The 9,097-nt window shown below is 49.0% G+C and overlaps 1 long non-coding RNA gene across 2 annotated transcripts in view; it reads right to left on the bottom strand.

The window, feature by feature from the left end:
• Positions 1 to 9,097, bottom strand: part of LOC109295364 — a 23,966-nt gene that overhangs the window by 6,511 nt on the left and 8,358 nt on the right. The window contains exon 3 of one of the 2 annotated variants that reach the window (XR_002096733.1): positions 5,389 to 5,520. The exons of the other annotated variant lie outside the window; for it this stretch is intronic. This is a non-coding gene — a long non-coding RNA (uncharacterized LOC109295364). The remainder of the gene's footprint in view (positions 1 to 5,388; positions 5,521 to 9,097) is intronic. 2 annotated transcript variants of the gene reach the window in all.

Below are 9,097 nucleotides of genomic sequence, written 5' to 3'. Positions count from 1 at the left end.
GTTGTCTGGGGTTGGTTCTTGTCCTTCCTAAGAGACTCATACAAAGCTTTCAGAGAAAATCATTATAAACTCAGCCAAATGCACTTAACATAATTCTGCCACTTGGGCCAGATTTTCAGCTTCCAGTCTTGCACCTGGGAATGATTCCCTTCACATAACTCTTGCAGATAATTTACTGTGAGGGGTGTGGGAGAAGGAGTGTATATATTCTTCATCAGACCCGTGCAGCAGCTGGATGGGGCATTGGAGCCCTTCTTTAAAGTCACAAAGCCATATTTCAGTGCTGCAAAGCTAACTCATTGCACCAGATCGCTTCTGTCTGGGAGGCCAACTGGGAGCCGGGGCAAGACAACGAGGTGGAATTTCTCCCTCTGGGGGAGTCAGGCTGGTGCATTCAGGACATGTGTGGGCTGGAGGGAAGGGTTCAAAAGGCCTGTTTGTTTCCTGATGGATTTTTATTAACGTGGTTCTTACTTTGCTGCGCAAATTGGAAGGAGAATTGGTCCATGGTTTGTTCACCAGCCTTCCTTTTGCAGTTCTTGGCTCTGCAGACCAAGAAGAACTAGGATGGTCAATCCAGTGGCACAGATGCTAAAAACTAGGCCAAACATTGTGCTAGGTGTAGTACAAATACCTAATAAGAGAAAGTCTCTGGCCCAAAGAGAAGAAAACATCCATCTGTTGAGGACAGAAGCCACTGAACTGCACTGGAAAAGACACATGATCTCCACTTTCATCAGATGTTACCTGATTCTCCAGTCACACCCTGGGCATGAAGCTGTTCATACAGCCATGGAGCTCACCTCTGGGATGCAATGTATAAGAGTTTCCTCGTCTAACAGACACCACCATTTTCCATTTTCACTCTTAGTGGATAAAAGATGTTGGAGGACTCTACATTTCTGCCCTGAATATGTCCGGAGCAAAGTATTTTCCTCCGCCAAGTTGAGCTGAGTCCTTTGGGTGTTGCTCTGCCTGCTGCTAACCTGATGAACATCTAGATTCAAATCAAGCAAAGAGCAGAGCTTGTGATATCTGGCCTGACGTTTGCTTCCCCTACCAGAAGCTGCAAAGGGAAGGAAGCCGAGCTCCTGAAAAGAATGAAGGTGGGAAGGGAACTCTGCCAACTTTATACCTAGGGCCAGAGAGGAAATCAATGGAGCTACTCAGGTTTGTCCTGGCTGAGTATTTGATCCCTAGATTGTATCTCTAGGAGCCAGCAAGCCTGGAACCTACCGTCTCACAGCATCCGGACATTATATTAGTAACATTGTGCAGGCTCCTTGAAAGCAGCTGGGTGGCTTAGTTTGTTAAGTCACATTAGCTTCACAGTGCTCCAGTCCAGAACAATACAGCCCTCTTATCGGTGTGAAATCAGACATTTTTTTCATTACTTTTTTGGTTACAACCTCTTTGGCTGAAGCTGGTTACAGATACAGACCTTACAACATATGCACGTGCATACTTGGGACTTTTACTTAGGCGAGTGTGTGGGGGTTATTGTGCTCAGGTACTACACACTGACACACATCTCTTTGAAACGTGGTCTTCAGAAACCCTTGAGATACTGCAGGGGTTTTAAAACATTGTGGTACCACGACCCCAGTGGTGGCGTGGAGCGCTGGTTGGTGGCAGCAGGGGACAGGGAGCTTGCACATGGCAGCTGCTGCCATCCACCACTCCGCGCCGCCTCCACACACCGCTTCCTTGTGCCGCCGTGCGTACCCCTGGGAAGTTAGCGACCCCTTTTTTAGTTTGAGAACCCCTGAGATACTGGATATAGAGTCTCTTGATTCACAGATCAGTGGTTTGGATCCAGCCCAGATTGGAAATGGTTAGGAACGAAGCCAGGAAGACCACATCCCAACTTGCCTCGACTCTGAGAAGGTTCAGACTTGATGATCTGATTGAGGTCCATTAGAGAGCGTGGGTCTCCAGTAGCAAAGTTTGGACCCGGAGCTGATCATTCCCATGGTCTGAAGAAGATCTGGGTTCTGGTTCAAGATCTCTAGCAGTTACTGGAATCCATTACGATCTGGTCTCCTGTACACACGGGCAATATGAGGAAGGCACAGAGAAATAACGGGACAGGTTTAAATTCAGCCCACCATACAAAGCAGGAAAAGTTTCTCAGTCACCGTCTCCTGAAGAGCACGAGACCAGGTTTAGATCTTCATTTACCTCCTTCAGAACCGTGATAGCAATGAAGAGCCGAAGCAATGTACCTCCTTTCTGTACTGCAAGGAAGACTGGGAGGCAGATCCACATGGAAGCCCAAGCCCACCAGCACCATCTGTCCTCAGCCCATATCCTAAGCATCACCAGCTTTGCCCGGCAGACCGATATCGTAACAGCATCTGGCTTACAAAGTAATTTCTTTGAGTCATTTGCCCAGAAAAGCCCCCACACTTTATTAGTTTGTAAGCTCTTTGGGACATCATTGCACTTTTTGTTCCATGTTGCACAGCACAACTTGGTCCCAAACCCATGACTGGGGCTCCTACACATTTGTGTAATCCCAATGATAAATGGTTATTAATGCATTTCTTCCAGCATAGGGCTTTGTCCCATCCTGAGAATGCAAGATCATGAGCATCATCTCATAAGTGATAACTGTGCTCATGTGTTGGCAGCTTCAGCTGAGAGACCAAGGATTAAAACAGCCAGAACTTCCCTCATGGGCCTTTTTCCAGGTCAGGAAGCACTGCATGGAAACTCGCCCTGCACTGTTCAGTTCTGGGGATAAACAGAAGACATCTGTCTCTGTGGGGGAGGGCAAAATCTGCTTGGTGCATCAGTAAGGGCTCCTGGAGCAAGGAAGACTGTCCCAGATTCTCTTTGGAAGGTGCTATCTATAGCCTTTATGTAAAACAAGCAGCCTGAAGCAATGCATCTTACAGTGGCAAAGCCGCAGCGTTTGGAGCCATGCCATTTTTTAAGAACAAAAGATGGACCTGGTCAGTATTTGGGAGGGGAAGGAAAGTCCAATCAGAGAGGGAGAGAAAGGTCTCATTTGCTTGCGAAAGGGCAAGATGGGTCCTGTCTGGGCCACAGCAGAGGAGCCTGTGGCATATCATGGAGGAGGCAAAGATGCATAATCCAAACCCAGGAGCAAAGCAAGGCTGTGCTGCGTGCTAGGGGGCTGAAGGCAGACGTGGCTGCACTCAGGAAGTGGAAAGATGACATGGCCAGCATCCAGGACTGGAAGCAGAGTGCAGCCCATCATGTTCTGAGCAGAAAATGATGTTTTCTGCAAATCCCGCAGAAAATTTTCGGTGACTATTCAGCTGTGCTTTTAGACACACCTGATCCGACCGCGCTCAAGGCCCTTTGATGTTTCACTCCTGCGGACATGGGCATGAGCGAAGCGCGCTGACACAAACACTTGCAATAAAGGCGTGCAAATTAATTATATAGCCACACTCTCAGCAAACAGAAACAGTCGCTTCCGACATAGCTGGCCAATTGCAACACAGCACAAAGAACAAACCCTTGCAGAGAAGGGATCGCAATCAAGCAGTGAAGTATTAAAAGATAAGGGGTGGGGGAACTGTAATTTCCAATCATGAATACCTCCGAAGAAACAGCTTAAGCTGCAGGCAGGGAAAGAGGCTGAATTCATTAGGTCTGTACCTGGGATTGTAAATAATATCTGGTCTCCATCAGGAAGTAGGGAGATCTATCTCTGCCTGAGAACAGAAAGCGGCTGCCAGCCCTTTACACTCTTTCAGGCGCTTGCTATTATTCAGGTTCCCATTTCTACGCAGCAACAGGCAAGGAGGGCCTGGATTTATGGGGAAGGAAAAAAAGGGGAAGAAAGTTTACACTGATGGGAAGCAGTAGGAGCTGCTGTTCTTCATAGAAGTGGAGCAGAATGTGTAGTTATCAGCAGATAATCACCTGCTGGTGGCATTAACAGGCTCGTAGCACAGGCTAAATGCTCAAGATCCCCTGAGGTGTGATTACCCCTTGATAAATAAATGTGTGCACACACAAGCACCTGCCCTGGCTTCCCCACCTGTGGCAGGAACAGGCTTACTGGATATGCTCTTAAAGCCACAAGGCTGGATTCAGCCGTGGTTGTCAGCAAACGCACACGACTGGAGCTGCACTTGCTTGCACCAAGTCAGACTTAGGCCCACTGACTTCAAATGATGAGCACTTCAAGCAGTGATCCCTGGAGCTACACTGGGCTCCAGGATACTGAGGGAGGCACCTAAGCATTTGACTTGGCTCTAGGATGCTTGAGAGATGGTCTTTGTGCCCTGTGTAAGCTCCATTTAGATGCTGTAAAAGGAGAGGTTGCTGGTCCTTGATCTCACCAATGCGACCCTGCTCCTTGATCCTATGCTGCAGCCGCTAGACCAGGCTCCCAGTCTGTGCAGCCTCGGACCGCTCTCATCACACTCTTGTTAGGTTGCTCTCTCTCTGGTTCCTGCTAGCTCAGGGTGCCCTGTGGTTGCTAGTCATCTTGGCCATCGAGTGCTTTACTGTCATCTGTAAGCCAGTGAGTACCATCTGTGTGTCACTGCTACTTGAGCTATTCTTACTGGGGCAGTGACTTCAGCCTGCACTGCTCCAGCTGGACAAAGGCAGGCATCTTATCCAAATCCTGACTATGCAGGTGTCTCCCTCTTGGTGAGCACTTGAATCATGGAAGCAATCACTTATCTAATCCTGGTCTATTCAGACTAACTCGACCTACTGAACTGGAGTTACTTCTAACATGTGCCAAGGTAAATGAGAGCAACATTTGACAGGGTGCTCTGAGATCCTTCCTGCAAGTGCAGCTTCACCCATCTGGCCATTACGTGCTTCCTTGCACATAGCATTGCCAATACACCCCAATCTTACCCAACAGCCCCCTTTACAGCCTGGCCCCACACCCCCTATATCAATGTACCTCAGCCCATAGCACCCTTCCTTCTACAGCTCTCACCACCCTGTCCCAGCTCTGCCAAGGTGTCATTCTAGCCCAGTTGCACCCACCTGTGATTTTACTGTGGAGTCCTGACCTGCAGCCACTTCTGCTCTTTCAGCCTTGGGTTACTCCTGAAAGGTTCAAGCACAACTTAGCACTAACTAGAACAAGAGCTACCTTCTGCAGAGGGCCCGGGACAAGGAAACCCAGGCCTCTGAGCTAAGAGGTAAAACATATCCAGAATTTGCCTGTGAGCTTAGAGGACACACTGGTTACTCCCAATGAGACTGGCTATTTGTATAGGCTGCCTGCTGTGCTCTAACAACTGCGGTTGTGAATACAGACACACACACGCATGCATGTGCACGTTCCAGGGTACAATGCAGACCACTGGAGGTATAGCAGACTTTTGGAGGCACAACACTGCAACGTTATCTCAGATGTGAGGATAGGTCCCAGGTACTCACTAAGTCACGCCAGAACTGGGTCTTAAGGCTTCAAGCTTAGCCTTGATCCCACAGTGGCTGGGCAGCTGGGTGGTCAGAGCTGAGACGTGACCCTGGTAAGCTCCCGGTCCCTCAGCCCATGCGGTCCCTTCTCTGTGGATAACCAGGTGTTGAGTGTTGAGAAAGGCTGTCAAGCTAATGTCTTTCACATGAATTCACTCACCACTTCCCCTCCAGCACAGACATGGCAACGGGAAGCCTACACCTTGCTCTGGAAAAGTGGGGCCCAATCCTGAAAAAGCCTCGAGCGTGTACATTTTTCAGCAAAGCAAAGACAAAAAAGAGTCACTCGTGCATATGGTTCTTTGCAGGCCCTCAGCTATTAAGCAACACAGCTGCTTTTGAGTCATACGATCTGAAGCTTCATTGGTAACCTGTCAGCTGGAGACACGGCACAACCCAAAACCCAGGTGCAGACCTCCGCTCTCAAACCGGCACAGAGATCTGTTATCTCCATGCTGGGTCTGAACCAGAGCCAGGTCAAAGCCCTTCCAGGCTTGGGATCTATTTATCCAACTCTATAAATCATGTTTTTCTGCCCATAAGTGCCAATGAAGAAGTCACCCGAGAGGAACCTACCTTCGCTGAACTGCAACAAATTAGTATCATCTCTGCCACCTGTCTTGTCCCAAGGGGAGAAAAGCAAGTGGTGCCTGGCAGCCAAAAGTTCAGCCATGTAGAGAGGGGAACAAACAGCCTCTTCCCCATGGGAGGAAGCGAGTGGCACAACAAGCTGTTGTTACTTGTCCAAGGGCAACAGGTCAGCTTGGAGCATGCGGTTACCTACACGCGGCTCCTCTGCCACTTTCTCCAGCAGGTCTTGCTCTGCGGCACAGTCCTCCCTTGTGTGCTTGATACCAGCCAGGACATGGCACTTCAGCGCAGCAGGAGGAAGGGGCTGGAGCAAGGGAGACTCAGCTGGGCATCTACGCAGAAGCCTCTTATCGACATGACAAAGGGGTAGGGACAGAGGTGCATTGGCTGACTGCGTGCAGGGAGCCAGGGCCTGGGAGCTTTGGGGCAGGATGGAGGGGCATGGACACAGAGGTTCAAAAGGAGCTTCCACAATGTCTGTGCACAGCACCCATGGCCCTGGCTAGTGCTGTCATTCTGTGAGGCTCAGAGGACTGGCAACGGCACACACAGCACGAAGTCCCTAGGCCACCAGCCTGGACTATCCCCATCTGAAGGCTACGCAGGCATCCTTATCCTTTGGCTCTATTTGCTTCCTCACTTGACAGACACATCCCTGAGGGCATTCAGGGCCCCTGTAGTCCACTTATGTCTCCATTTCAGAAATCCAGTTCCAGTTTTCCTCTTCCCAATGGATGAGGGATGGCTAAACCCCAGTCCAGATGTGCCCAGAGATCCATTCCAGTTTCTCCTTAAGCAGCTTGAAGGGACCTCTCAGGATCAGGCTTACATTGCTTCAAACTGTGGCATTAACAGGTAAATCCCCAGCTAGGGTTTCCTCCACTCCTGGAGCAAGCTCCCCATTTGCATCACACTTCCTCTAGATCAAGGGGGTGTTTCCAAAACTTTAACTTTACAAAGAAGGGAACAGGCAGGAGTCATCTCCATGGCCCCTTGCCAACACCAGAGTACAGGTCTCGTCCTAGTTGCGCATCCTTGCTAAATGCACAGCCCATGAAAATCAATATACATAGTCTTTATAAATCAATATAACAAATGGAGCTGCGAGTGGCCTTTGCTTCTAGCCTGAGCCCCTATATCCTCCGGATGACACTGTAGATATATTTTTGTCTTGGAACCTGTAAATATTTGCTCAAGTACTTTGAAATCTTTATCTTTTTTTCCAACCCTTTCCTTCTCCTCCTCCCACACAGAAGGCAGAGACATTGTTTTTTGCTCTGAGTTCTGGCTGATGAGCATGGGCTGGCTCCAGAGGATGGGATGGTTGCCACGGCACTTTGTGCATCATAAATAATGCGTCACTGCGAGGCCCTTGATAGGAAGGGATTAAAGACAAATTAAACAAACAGAAGCAACCCAAGGAAGCAAGGGGCTCCTTTCCTCTATTGTCCCCCTCAGGTTTTATGACCTCAAAGCGGAAATCTACCCTAGCATTTTTTTCCCCCAATGGACCCAATTCCTTTAAGCCAATTCCTAATCCTCTCTCATGTCAACCCTGCTTCCAGGCTCGCAGCCCCATTTCTGGTCCAAGCTTGGCTGCTATCATTGTGCTTCTGTAGGGCTTGGGACCCTACTGTTCGAATGCCATGACCCCACCTAGGGTCCCAAGCCTTAGTTTGGGAACTACTATTTGAAAGGATTGTAGGACTAGCTTTCCCCAGGCAAACCTTAATGTCCTGTATGGACTGTCCTCTCTGCAGGTCTATGCTCATGTACAACAGCTCCAGGAAGTGATACTCTTTAGCGTGTCCATTTGGTGGGGTCTTGGAGTAGTGCTGATAGGTCCCGAGGGAGCTGCCTTTCTCAGATGAAGGGACCAATTGCAAAATGCAAGGGCTTAGGTCTTCTAACAGGCCTGGCATGACAACTGCCTTCTTGGCTAATGTTCTGGGGTCCTCCAAGCTGAAAGGCTGAGTTTTATACAGCTTGAATTAAAGAACCAGGCTCTCAGGCCAATTTGCCTCTCTGCCTGGAGCAGATGAGGGTGGCATCTGGCACACACTGCCCAGTGGGTAACCCACCCAGACGTCACCCTCTCGGGCTAGCGCATGGCAGAGATGAGAGCCTCGCCACTGCCTCTGTATGAACCATCCCCCCACCCCCCCAAAAAACAGAAGGGGCCAAATCCCTTTGCTCTCATGTATGCCAGCAAGTCAATTTGGCCTTGCACATCTGTTCTGCATTTATTATCCCAATAAAATGTTTCGATAGCTAATTGACTGTTACCAAACGGGACTAATCACGTGGCGCAGAAACTTCAGAATTGTTGCACCGGATCAGGCCGCTGAAATGCCTGGTCCATCTGTGCCCAGCAGTGGTCAGTGCCAGCTACATCAGGGGAGAGCGCTGGCAGAGATGAGCTGTCACCTTCTGCCTGCATGTTACGGGCAGCCATAGTTCAGTACTAGCCAGCTTTACTCTCCCGTCACCGGGGAGCGAAAGGAAGCTTTGCCACTTGTGCTCTGGGTATCTAAGGGCATGGACACGGGTGTGTTTGAGGCCATTTCAAAAAGGCAGCAGCTGTTACATTCTAGTAGTTACCTGTGAACAAGCTGAGAATAATATAAATGCAGCACAGCCACTGCAACTTTAACCCTGGATGAAGCCGTGTTAAAGTTGGAGCAATTTTGCTACATTTGCACATAACAAACAGAAGTTAACAGCTGCTGCCCTTCTGAAATGCCTCCAAGTGGTAGGTATCTCCATGCTCTCGGTCACCTTTGTTAGGTTTTTTCCCTCTGCATCCTACTCCTTTAAATTTCCAAACTTCCCCTGTGAGCCAAGCTCAGAAGGTATTTTTGTTCAGAGCTGCTCCAGCACCCCCCCCAACCCAATCTCTCCTGGAAACTTTACATTTGTTCTCTTTGCTGTATTCATTTACACTTTTTCTTTGTTCACTGGTGGCTTTGCATGTTTTTCTAGAGGTAATATGATTTTTCTCTCTTTGATATTTTTATTTTCCTGAGATTTCTGTCAGGTTAGGTGGTCCTTTAGGCAGACTACTTTCTATTTTCTT

This window comes from Gavialis gangeticus, unplaced genomic scaffold (genome assembly GCF_001723915.1).
Source record: "Gavialis gangeticus isolate Ggan-Ray unplaced genomic scaffold, GavGan_comp1, whole genome shotgun sequence".
In the NCBI taxonomy this organism is placed as follows: Eukaryota; Metazoa; Chordata; order Crocodylia; family Gavialidae; genus Gavialis; species Gavialis gangeticus.
This window is presented reverse-complemented; position numbering and strand designations above follow the sequence as displayed.